We start from the raw sequence: 13,895 nt of genomic DNA, 5'->3' as shown, positions 1-13,895 counted from the left end.
AGAAAACAAAACGGAAGGTCAGTTTTTTCGTTGTTGTTGTTGGTTGAATCTTGATTAACAAAATGATGGACGGATCAAATTCAAAGTGACTGAAAAGGAAGTCAGTGCAATATGGGCATTTTTTTTGCCATGACAATCATAAACGTCAAAGAAAAATGTCAGTTTTTGACAGCTAAACCAATTTTCTTGAAGAGTTTAATTACGTGAAGGTATCGAATTTGACAGATACAGTTTTTTATTATTTACGCATCTGTCAAAATGTAGTTATGTGATCATCTATTCAAAATCAATGTATATTGACGAATATTGTTAAGTTACGCAAAAAACCACTTAAATATAATGCAATTTGCAGTATTCTAAATCACTTCCAATCACTTTAACCACACTTTCAATGTTTTCAACCTACGCATTTGAACCCATTAGTTGAATCTAATGGCATTAATTTGCATTTAGCCATGAAATGAAGTCACAATCTTTAAACAGTATAAATAAATGCAATTTATTTTCAATTTTCATAACAACTGGCAGTCATTACTCATTTCTTAATGTTTGACAGTTTAAATAGCTACTGCACAAAATAATATTTTGTCAGTTTGTGTTTTCTGTAATGAGTTTGTTTATCTGTCGTATCTTCAGTAGCCTTTTAAAATTAAACCTCGTCTACTTTTTTGGGGTGAATAATTTCTTCTAGAGGTGAAGGTGAGTTGGGTTACTGTGTAATCGAACAGTTCGATGTTTAAATTTGAGATTGAGGTAGGTTTAACATTTGACAGCTCCCACATGTCAGTGCAAATGTCAATGTAAGATATATGCCAACACATATAAAAACCCCAACGCAATAGTCTTTAATCATACTCAAATTGAAAATTAAACCCCGCAAACAATTCACATGATTAATCTTTCTTAGGTAACACGACGTCCTATAAAGACTCGATGTGCAAAAAGCAAAATTAATGCCTGAAGCTAAAATTATGAGACCATTGTGAACTGTTGATGATCAATAGTTTAAATTTGTCACGTCTATTAGAAAAAAAAACAACTTTTAAGCCTCGGGGGTTTTTATTAAACTGTCATTCACTTAGGCTATGATCACATCATACACTCTGTTTTCAGGATAGTTAGTTTTTTCCTTGTTTTTTTTGTGGAATAGCAAGTAGGTATAATAATTAAAAATTTGACCTCTTATTATCTGTCATCTCTCACTTAAAGCCATCAACATGAGAAGGGAACAAAAATATGACAGTTTCTAACAAAACAACAGTGATTACCACATTTATGAATAATTACTGTCAAAAATACAATACGTGACAGGGAGTTAAGAAGCTGATTTGTATTTTTTGTTTCTCGTTTTATGAGTAAAGAATTTAAACAAAAGACTTCTTCAAATCGACTTCAAAAGTTTATCTATACCTCGTGTGTGTCAGTCAACAACAATATGTCCTACTTACCATCATCATCAGTTTCATAATCATATGTATCTACACTGCCATCCTCTTTTACAGTTTGTCTTTACAAAAATCTTGCCATGACCAACCATCATCGTTTTCGTTGAATGGATAAATTTAATGCAAAAAAATGTAATTCGATATGTTACATTCAAAGACCTGTAAAAGAAATCTTCGCGAATCTTCACTCTTGTTTATAAGAGCTCACCTTAATTTGAATATAAATCAAACAGAGCTTTATGTCATACAATAAAATGACGTGGGCTTTAAAGTAGATACTTTGCAAGATGTTTCATGTGTCAAAGATCAAACGAATACAAAAACAAACTAAACTAAAAACAACTAAGAAATAGAATTGAAGTGAGGTTTCCAGTTGAGGATATTTCCACAAAGAGGACAGATTTGATTTTCATGATCTTAAAATCGAGAGAGAGAGGGACAGCAAATTTAAAATTGATCGTAAAAGATGACGGATTAGATTGGAATCGGAATTATTTTCAACCTGTGATTTATTAAAGATTTAGTTTTTAGGTCGAAAATAAAGAAAGACAACACAGAGAGGTGAATATTTGATTTGTTAAGGTGAATGGCAAATTATTAGCTTGTACGAATATTTTTGAACAGGTTTTTGGTGAAAGTCTCAAAGGAGAATGTGCCAAATATGATTAATTCTAAACAGTTTGAAAGTTAACAGAACTAATTGGAGAACATTCAATTATCCGGTTCAATTGTAAAATGAGAGGCAAGACAATCAATTGTGTAGATGGTTAAAGATGGCTTTTATAATTATGAGATTGACATATGAAATTGAAATAGATTGCATTAGATTTTCCAAAGATCAAACATTTTAGATAGCAACTTCTACAGAGAAACATTTTCACTTCTAAAAAGTCAAAAGTTTGACGTTTATCAATCGAACGAAATGCATCTGTGGCATAAATGTCAAATTGTTTTTAGTAGCTTCTAATTTTATTTAAATGGATGAAATAATATTTGAATTTTGAAATTTGTTAGTGTCTCTTAGGATACACCACGTTATCGATCCTCAATTTGTCAAAGCTAGAGATTTATCAAAAAAGCTTAGATATTTTTTAGTTTCTCATGTAAAAATAAAACATTTATTTTGACACTTGAGTTTGACACTTGTAAGTGACAGTTAAGATATTTAACTAAATGGAATAGTTAACGTCTAAATATAAAATGCTGTTATTTAATGTAGAAATTAAGTTCAAATATAAAAATGAAATTCTTAACGACTTCATAAATCAGAAATTCCTTCTTACATCGTTCAATAATTCAAACGAGACAAAAATTATTCTCGTACAGACTTAGGGGTCTATTTTTGTACATTTTCTTAAATTGAATACATCTTCCAGTAGTTACAAAAGCAAAATACTTACCTGCATAAATATGTATTGTATATATATAGAAAAAGGAATTAACACCATTTTTAACTAGGTAATTTATTTAACCATGACCATCTTTCGTGTATATATGTATATACGACAAAAAACACAATATTTAAAAGACAATTTAGTCATCCAATGGCATGCCACGAATAAATTGATTTCCCTAAAACGGCAAACAAATTAATTCCACTCTTGCTAGGTACATGCTATATGTTATGAAGGCATAGAGGTTCGAGTACACCTCGATCTTTCTGTAGATGGCCTGGTCAGACCAATCTTCCAGGTTCTTCTTCTCCTAGAGAAGATTCTTTTGGTATTTATTTTTCTTCAGTTTTTCATTTTATTCTTCTCTAAATCATGTTACTCCCGAAAGGAATCTCCATTGATTGAGATAACCTCCACCTTCACGAAGTGCATGTCTTTGCATAAATTTTGCATACAAATTTAACAAGCTATTTTTGCTTCTAGCTTATAAAAGAAGAAGTTTTTGTTTTAACTTTTTTGTCTGTTTTTTTTTTTTGTTTCCATGTTGATATTTGTTAATTGCAAACAAGATAACGCTTCAGGATTTAATTATAGTCCTTTTTTCCTCTTGAGAGAGAAAAAATAAGACTTAAGAAACTAAACCTTTTACGGATCGATAAAGGTCACCGCACATGCGTCGTTCAATTGTCTTACCAATGGTTCTTCCATACCTTCCACCGCGTAAGCTGTTCATTCTCTATAATATGAAAATCTTCCCAATTGATCTGAAGCAATCTTTTCAAAGGAACAAAGATTATGCTTTAGCTTACATATATTTTATATAAATATCATCGATGGTTTAAATTTTATTTTTAGAATGCAAACGAACGAATAAAAAAAATTAAAGAAAAATACGCGTATATGCAAATTTTGTTAAATTTATTTTTGTTGTTGAAGCTCTACGAATAAGTTTTATCGCTTGATTGGAATGTCGACTTAGATTAGGCTTCAGTCTCAATGGTTCTGTTCTGTTTTCAAGATATTTACTTTGATAAGCTCTCTCTTTTTTTGTCTTTGCCACTTTGAGGAGGAGGAGAATTAGATAGTTGAAATTTATGTTAAAAGGTAAATGTGGTTTAGTGAGCCAGATGAAATAAATCGAGATCTTCTTTTAGTATCTTCTTTTTTGCTAAAACTAAAACATCGGACAATTTTTAGATTAAACCACAAATTGAATTCTGCTCCATTATCTGCAAGTTTCAAGTCTAAAAGAGCTAAAAATATCACTTTTATTCACATTGATCCGGGTCGAAGGACCAAAGAGAATTTTGTAATAAAAATAGATTGCCTACTAATAGGAGTATTTCTTAACCCTCATCATTTGAATTTGAATGAAACATGGAAAAACTAAAGTAGGCTTTTAGCATTGAAACATTGATTTGGGAAAAGCGGTATTAGTTTGACTTTTAAAGAGTGTCTTCAGATTTAATTTGATAGCTAAGTTCTTCGCTCTTCTTCAGCTGTTTGAGAATTCTTGGCACATTTTTCGATATTGGTATCTATCATAGCGACACATTTCTAAGACTATTTTAAGAAGCTTTTTAAATATTATAATTCCAAGCAAATTAATCTAGTCTCTGAAAGGTATATTCGGCTGTGGAGAGTTGTTGTTTTTCTAACCCTTTACCGTTCTATCAAAATTTGTACATAAATTCCTTAAAGAAAAAAATAATAAATAAAAAATTCAAAATATATGAATATCACAATAAGTCTCCACTGCTAAGGCTCTGCCTCTACTGAAGCTACAAGTATGCATTACATAACAGTATCGTGTTCGTAATTAATATGCAAACCATTAAACTTCAATGAAGTATAATTCATTTTTTTTCCGTTAATAATGATATAGCAACGGTAGATATTTTTGTATAAAGCCAACAATGATGAAGATGATGACAGTCTTCTTTTTTTGGTTGGTCATTTATATTGTTTTTCGCTTTTTTATTTTGGTTTTCAGAAGCAACTTGTTGTAAAGCATAAACCTGCCTACCTGTTGATAAGTAATTTTGTACTTCGGCCCTTTATTCAATCTGGTCATAAATTATGACATACGAAGTTAAGAAAGAGGGGGAGAGATTCAAAAAGAAAGAAAGAGAGAGATAGGTAAAGCAGACTTATTTTTTTTTTATTTTTTGCAAAAGTCCATTAAAAAATGAAAAATTGAAGCAGTGAAGTAGTGAAGCAAGCAACACAATGATTATGGATATTCCTTATTCTTTGGTCCATCCTAAATGAAGGATCTTATCTTAATTGGCAGCTGAAGCATACCTATCTCTCTATCTCGCTCTTTTGATGCTTGACCACAGATAAGATTTTGTTAATAGGTTGAAATTTAATTAACACAAGACGTTTTCTGAATATGAATTTTTCTTGCAGTTTATGACTTTGAAGAAAAAAAAAATGAAGAATACAAAACTTAAGGTATTCGATAGGGACAGTGAACTTCATGGACGACAAGACAAGACAAGAAGTGTTTTCTTAATATGCTGTCATCGAACAGCAATTGATTGAGTAATAAATGGGGATATTTCTTTTTAATAGCAGAGTAATCTAGTGATCAATCTATGAAGCGTTATAAAAGAAGACAATGAAGTGCTATAACAATGAAGATGTATATCTTCTTGTGTAAATCGTTCAAGTAACATATTGCTTCAACTGTCACAAATTAAAAATGGCTGCCCTGTCATTCTAAGTCTGATATTGCACAATTGACAGATTAAAAGTCACACTTTTCTAATGGTTTGTCAAGCTTCATTGCAGTTTTATCCGATCAACAATATCTCCTCATATTTGCTTCACTACTTTACCGACAGTTTTAAAATTAGTTTAAAATGTTACTTTGTGAGTTGTTCCTTTTTGCTAGAATTGTAGAACTTCTTCTTTTTCTTGGTTAGTGCGATGGATTGTCAGGAAGAGGTCTTCGGTTCGATCTCTGCCTATGCCTCCTAAAGTTTTTTTCATGGGAATTGACAAAGCCGCCAAGACTAATTTTTGTCATGAAATGCTTTCTCAAATTTGCCGTTCGGGTTCGGCTTAAAACTGTAGGTCCTTTCCATCCCTGATAACAATACTAGCACACAGGAATGGTTAAGAGTTGTCAGTCACTAGGTCCTAGTAGGACTGTTGCGCCACCCAATTTATTTTACTTATTTTTTATATTTTTTTGTCTAAATAGTTCTAGTAACATATTGCTTCATCTGTCACATATTAAAAATGTCTGCCCTGTCATTCTAGGTCTGATATTGCACATTTGATAGATTAAAAGTCAAATTTTTCTAGTGGATTGTCAAGCTTCATTGCAGTTTTATCCGATCAACAATATTTTCTCATATTTGTGTCACTACTTTACCGACAGTTTTGAAATAAGTTTAAACTGTTACTATGTGAGTTGTTCCTTTTCTAGAACTGGAGAACTTTTTCTTTTTATACTTTTTAAAATGTTGTTGCTTGTTGACTATTTTTTGAAGATGTATATCTTCTTGTCTAAATAGTTCAAGTAACATATTGCTTCAACTGCCACAAATTAAAAATGGCTGCCCTGTCATTCTAAGTCTGATATTGCACATTTGACAGATTAAAAGTCACATTTTTCTAGTGGATTGTCAAGCTTACTTTACCGACAGTTTTGAAATGGGTTTAAAATGTTACTATGTAAGTTGCTCCTTTTTCAAGAACTGGAGAACGTTTTCTTTTAATACTTTTTGAAATGTTGTTCCTTGTTGACTATTGTTTGAAGATGTATATCTTCTTGTCTAAATAGTTCTAGTAACATATTGCTTCAACTGTCACAGATTAAAAATGGCTGCCCTGTCACTCTAAGTCTAGAATTGCACATTTGGCAGATTAAAAGTGACATATTTTTCTTTATGTGTCACATTTTTCAAGTGGATTGTTAAGCTTCATTGTAGTTTTGTCCGATCAATAATATTTGCTCATATGTGTTTCACTACTTTACTGACAGTTTTGGAATAAGTTGATATGTGAGTTGTTCCTTTTTGCTAGAACTGTAGAACTTCTTCTTTTTCTTTTAATACTTTTTAAAATGTTGATGCTTGTTGATTATTTTGTTTATTTCCGAAAACAGAGCAAATAAAACCACAATTTTCAGGTATTTTTGCCCTCAGAATATAATTCGATTCTATCGACATTTTTCTATAATATTCATACTATACTATGAACTCTCTCCCCTATACCTTTATCAATACCTATGACTCCCTACTGAGCCAAACAATCGATTAAATCAGTTTAAAGAGAGAAAGAGGAAAAAATAAATCGAAGAAAAATGCATCAACAACAACAACAAAAAATTGCAAGCAACCAAAGCAAACCATCTTCGACAACGTCTGCGTTGAAAGGCCAAGAAGATAGATAAATACCCAAACTACTTCTTCAAGACTAACACCACTAAGACTCTACAACAACCAACTTTACCATCATCATCATCATCATCAACATCATTTGTAGATTGAAGCAGCAAAAGAAGTAATATGGTATAGTAGTACAGTGTAGAAGAAGAAGCAGCCGTTTTGAAGCTAAAAAAGAGCCATGCTTCACTTAAGGGCAATGATCTCCCTTTCTATGCGCATTTTCCACATTACTGACGTTGTTTCTCTAGCTGCTGTTGGTACTTCTTCTTCTTCTTCTTTTTCTTCTGCTGGTTGTTGCTTCTTGCTGCTTCGACTTATATTTTTGCCATAGGTCTTCTGGGTTCTTCTTCGTGTTTTTGTTGTAGCTGGTTTTCTTTTCTAGCAAAACCATTGCCATCATCATCAGTAGAAGAAGCAGTATGATCATCATAATAGACGACTCAACAGCGATCAACGAAGAAGAAAAAGAGTTTATTGTTAGGAAGAGTCTTACTATAGAGCAGCAAGGAAGAAAAATTCAACTTCTACATACGTTCTATGACCATGCATGCCACATAACTTTCAGGCTTCAGGAGCGTTAAGCTGTTGCTATTGCTGTTAGTGCTGCTGCTTCTTTTCAGCTACAGCTTCACATAAAACGAAGACAACACAACAGAGCTTAGGCTTACGAGGTTAATGGAATGGGAATTCCATGGCAATACAATGCCAATGATGGCATAACACAAAGGCAGTCGTCCAGCAGCAGCAGCAGAGGAAGAATCAGAGGAAGCTTAGCAGAAAAAAGAATTCAAACTTTGAAACTAAACCATTGCACTCTTTATCCCTTGACTTCGTCCATACACCATTCCAAACCATATGTTGGTTCGTTCCGTTGATGATGGGACTTGCTGGCTGTTAGTGACTCTATATAGCTCGAGTTTTCCATGTACATTTGTGTCTATTGGAGCAGAAATAATATTTTCTTCTTCCGTGATGTCTATCGTCGAAGTGAGCATAGAATCAAAATGCACAGAAGAACCTCGGATCTTGGAACTTCTTGAACTTGCACAGCAAAGCAAAGCACATACATAAAGCTGCATGATGTCTTCGAAGAGAGAGATGATCATGCCAAAAAGACGGGCGACGAGGATGACTACGACGACGACGACGACGACTAAAGGTCGACTTGAGGTCTTCCCTCTGTTGTTTGTGAGTCTTGAGATCGCAGAGCTGAGCATGACGATAAGCACGTTCAACAACAACCACGACGACGAAGATGATGACGATCATGTTGCTGATGATAATGATGATGATGATGGCGATGGGGCGATGATTGAAAAAGGATTTCAATTTGAACTTGTGAACATGGAATTCCATTTCATGTAAGAACCCAACAATCATCAGGGTTCTATACCGAGACGCTCGCTCACTCGCTGATGCTTCACCGAAAGAATCTCTCAAAGGAAAGTGATTTTGCTTCAATCGTCGGGTTTTCGTCTTCGTTTCTGATCTTTTTGTTTTTTTTTTTTGTCCAAGATATATTTTTGTTCAACTTTGCTCGATGAAGCTGGAAAAATTTCGTTAATGATGATGAAGATGATGATGGGGCAGCAAACATCAGAACGTTCTGAAGAACACTCGTTAGATTGGTTGTTTACCTCTGATGGGTCATTGTACCTCACTATATACCTAGCCATGATAATGATGACGATGATGCCTTTAAGAATGTTAACAAATCCAACGGTCTTTCATTCCTTGATATATCTTAACAACAACAACAAAAAAAACTTCTGCTTTTGTAACTATTGTTAGGTTTGTTGTTGTTATTGTATTTGTTTAGATGATCGGATTAGAAGAAGGTTGAAGATCATGAAAAGTTTTCTGCATGTGAAATTAGGAATCGCATGAAGAAAGAATTGTAGATTGATTAAGGTCTTTCTTGTTGTGGAGAGTTCTCGCATAAAGATAAATAAGATTTGAATCTTGAGCTCTTTGCTTGAAAGCACTAATTGGATGAATTTGATTTTACTTGAAGAGCTACAAGTATGCACTTCGTTATCTAGAGAGGTTCAATCTGTAGGTAGAATGATTTTGATTTGATGGATGGAAACGAAATTTTGTCACGGAAATCGAGTGACAAGGAATTTAAATCGTTTCAATCGAACGGAAAAGAAGAGTTCGAATAATTGGATTGAGAAAATAGTGAAACATACAATTTAAAAACTCTCAAATCTCTAATTGTGAGTAGGAATTCTTGTTTTTTGAGCTGAGTTTTAAAAATTGAGGTATTTAAGCTCAAAGTAGTTTAAATCCAGGTCGAAGGACCAAAATATGAAGCAGCAATCATTTTTCAATCCTTGACTTGTATGCTTCTTTTTGATTCTCAAAAGCTTAGAATTGCAAACTTTAGCAATAATGACTTTCTTAGTTTCTTTTTTTGTACGAAATCAGGTTTAATGGCGCTTCAGTCTCAATTATATGCCTCTTGTAAAAGACATTGATTTTAAGCCTTATAATTAGTGGGTAACTTCATCAGAGCTCACTAAATCTTCTACCTAGACTATTTAGACGCCGGAAAAAATCATAATTTAATTGCCACTTTGTCGAATGTGAGAGCGGAACACAAAAACAAACCCCCTCCCTTGCTCCGAAGCAAAAACCAAAATAATGGAACGTGCACCACCATGAAGTGTCATAATTGCACTTGAAGCATTATCTCGCTGTGGTCTTGGTCATTGGACTCGATTCTTTGCAACGGTATAACGACTGCATGATGATAATGCCTTGAGGTTAATAATAACAACAACAACAACGACATGAACAGCAAAAGTCAAGCATAACCTAAGAAACAATTCAAGATCACATGATTTCTTCACCTAATGATGATTCGACTCCAACTCCGACTTCAACTTCGACTTCGACTTCATCTTTTTCATCGTCATCCTCATCATAAACTATATGTACTAAAGTCCTCATGCAATTCCCTGAAATATATCTTCATCATAGTATGATCGGGCTAGAGCATGCAATCCCAACTTACAAACCAGCTTGTCATGGAAGAAGACAATCTTTTTAGTACATCCAATACCTCCTCCCCCTTTTCTTTGGTTTTATTTCTGTAACTGATGAACAACTGTCAAAATAATAATGTCTGACATTATTGTTCACCTCTTCATTTTGATGCTTCTTCTTTGTCTTCATCTTCTGTAGCCCTAAGAAGATAGATGAGAACCGTTTATCGACAGAAGAATATCACAACAAGAACAGGAAGAACAATCACAAAAAAAAAGACGCATCATGCGAAGTTGAAGCAACTTGATGTCTGATGATGGCGCACGCACTCTTGAGTAGATTCTCATGTTGTGTATGAAATCCTTTTTCTTTAACAACACAACGGTTATGTTTATCTCTATTGCGCACACGCTGCTGACGCGGTGGTGGCGATACCGCTGTAGATATCCGCCAAAAGATCTCCCACACTCAAATAACTCCAAGGAAGACTCGTAAAGGTCGATCGGTTTGAAGCATCTACTTTGACTAGATACGACTCGTTTTTCTCAAGATCCCACAAAAAGACTCCTAAACGGTACGAAGTACGATCGTTGCCTTGCGCTGTGATGATAGTGCGTGACTCTTAAATGACCAACCATTCAACTTGTTGCATTGTTTCGTTTTTATTTTGATTGCTCGCTCCAGCCATTCAGCCCGGAAGGTTACCACAGTCCGTTCTGCGTGTCAAGTGGTTTGTTTTCTTCTTCACTTTTGTGCCTCCTAGATGAATGGTGGATTATCCACAAATGATATAGGTCACTTAGCATTCGGTTGTTGGACTTGGGATTTCGTGTTCAAGTAATGCCTATAGATTCACTTTTCGGTTTCTCAGAAACAAAACAAAAATTGTCCAATTCCCTTATTTTTATTTCTATGATCCATGATTTCCCTGTGGATGGACACAGGTGAACTAAGTGTTGTTCATTCGAGTGCACACCGTACAGGCAAAACGATCGATGATCCCATATTCCAGATCCTCAAAAGGGCCAGAGAAAAGGGATGCTGGACTTGAGTGTACCCATTCTGATGCTGTGTGCGCATCGAATCAATCAAATTGGATTGTAAATAGGGTTTAATGGATTACGAATGTGTATAATTGAAGCAGCAACACACAAGGGACAGGCAGCAGGCGCAGGGTAGAAACGAACTTGAAGATCCCGAGAGAAGATGTGAAGGTCTACAGATTGGTGTTTATTTTTGATCAGTTACAAGAGTGCAGCTAATCGTTGCAATCAAAAGGGGTTACTTTTTTTTTTTGTTATTTTATTTTTGTTTAAAAGAAGCATCAATCGAGTTGTCTGGCCATCGTAGAAGTAAAGTGAAGATCTAGGGATATGTAAATTGCTCCCATGACATGGTTAATGAAGAATTAATAATACCTTCTACAGGTACTCGTTTAGAAGATATTCAAAACAATCAGTTTCAGAAATAACATAATTGGAAGGTTTAAATAAAGTCGATTGATATGCATGTGTGTTAAGTGTTGAATTGTAATTTTGTTTCTATTCTTAGAATCACAAGACTTTTCTATTTTTTCCTTCAAAATTACAGGAACCAGTTGCGCAACGAAAATAAATGTCAACTTTGACAAGCTAAAGTTCAATATAAAGATTAGTAATCAAAATAAACAAACGGAATCTTTGGGACTGCAAAAGTCATTGTGACATTAGTTTGACAGCTCATTAGGACGTGTTCAGAAATAAAATAAATAAGATGGGTGCGTAATAGGATCCAGCGAAAGATATGTATTTCAGAATCCGGGAAAAAAGGTTAAAAGTAAAATCGAATCAATGACAGAGGGTGTAGAATATGATAGATAATATACTAGCATTTTGGAACGTGTTCAGATAGACAATTCTAAAAGTCATTATACAATGATAGGTGCAAACTGTCCGGCAATGGAATTTTGAAAAAAATCTAATAAAAATAAAATGGTTATTAAAAAACCATAATTGTTTTATGATTTAAAGAACAACTTGAAATGTGACAGCCAATGATATGTCACTTTGCCACCATTCAATAGATGATAGGTCTTTGAGACGTGTTCAGAAATAAAATTCTATTGCTGATAAGTGATCACATATAAGGGTAGGTGAAAACTAAACGGCTCGGCGCGGCGGCAGCAAAAGATTTTGCAGAATCTGTAAAATAAGTTAAAAAAATGTGACAGCAGTTAATAGATGACAATGCCTGAAGACGTGTTTAGAAATAAAGTTCTAATTTATGAGCACATCATATCAATGGGTGCAAATTACACGACGCAGTGCGTGGTGACAGATGCGGCTGGATACAAAAATACCTAATTAAAATGCTGAATGTATCAATAACAGCAAACAAAAGCATTTAATAGCGAAAACAAAACTCACCACTGCTTTTTAACAACTTATATTCATGTTAATGAAACATATTTTTATTTAAAATGTCTGCTTTGCTATTCTTTTAAAAGATTTAAGTTACAAACTGGTCCTTAAATTTGATATTCAGAGAGATTATCAATTTGTTGAGTATCAGTTGTCAAATTGTTTGACAAGTAAAGTTTCTTTTGACAGTTTGAAATTGTCAATGAAATGATGCCTCAAAATCTACACTCCCTTTTCTAAATTTAAAATGACAAACCATATCTGTTATAAGGATCGGTAACACCTCCTAATTCCGTGAATATTATAATAATTTTTCAAATCATTAGAATTCTGACAAGTCAATTAAGAGTATATTTTACAAATTGTTTTATTAATGTTGTTAAGTAAACGTTAACACTTACTGTTATAGTTATTTTGAAAAAAACTCTCTTCAAACATTTTCATCACGAATTACTGGTGACAAATCCCGATCGTATCATTCTAAAGATTCCATCTCTTAAAACGTGTGCTAACCACCTTAAGTGTTATCTAATAGATTCACTATAAAATCAAACATAATGACAGTATTTATAATGACACTTGCGTCACATGAACTGTCATAATTAAAAATAACTTGTTTTATGCCCATTGTAACAATACAATAAACAATTTTAATAATCCGTTTGATCAGTGAAGCTAAAATCCGCTATTATTACACGAGCGCCCTCTGCCGCCTCAACAATCCACCTATATTTAATTGAAATTAAATATCTGACATTTCTGATCTGACAGAACCAACCAACAAATCCACAATCTACTGCAAAATACATAAACAATGCACCGCTTCAGTGCGATCATCTAATCTCATCTAAGTACACATAAGATGAAGAAAATAAAAATAACTAAACCTGTCTTAACATTTAACAGTGCTAAAGATGAAAACCTGTATATCTCTGAATTGAACGGGTGTAAAGATAACTCTAGCGTCAGAATTCTATAAAACACCTTTTTGCTATAGAATCACCATAGTTCTAGAATTTTGTTTGTGCTTTTTTTTGCTGCCACTTTTAAGTGCATTGGCTATGACCATCTTGCTAAAGGTCACGCATCGATGCAGCTCACTTGAATTCAATCTAAACGTATCTAAGTGCGTTGTCGTCGCGACTTGTCATATGGTTGCAGTGTAAAAAGATAGAAAGATACCGAGTATACCAATTCTTTGCCCCGGCCCAATGTCGGGGTAAGTGCGCTGCGCGCAAAGTTGAATTGCACTGCATAACCAAC

General features: G+C 33.8%; 1 protein-coding gene across 1 annotated transcript in view; it reads left to right on the top strand.

Moving 5' to 3' along the window:
* LOC129949052 (uncharacterized) overlaps positions 1-13,895 on the top strand; it is a 176,961-nt gene that overhangs the window by 65,334 nt on the left and 97,732 nt on the right.

The sequence above is a fragment of the Eupeodes corollae genome, chromosome 3 (assembly GCF_945859685.1).
Source record: "Eupeodes corollae chromosome 3, idEupCoro1.1, whole genome shotgun sequence".
In the NCBI taxonomy this organism is placed as follows: domain Eukaryota; kingdom Metazoa; phylum Arthropoda; class Insecta; order Diptera; family Syrphidae; genus Eupeodes; species Eupeodes corollae.
The sequence above is the reverse complement of the archived record's forward strand: the minus strand, read 5'-3'. Positions and strand labels throughout refer to the sequence as shown.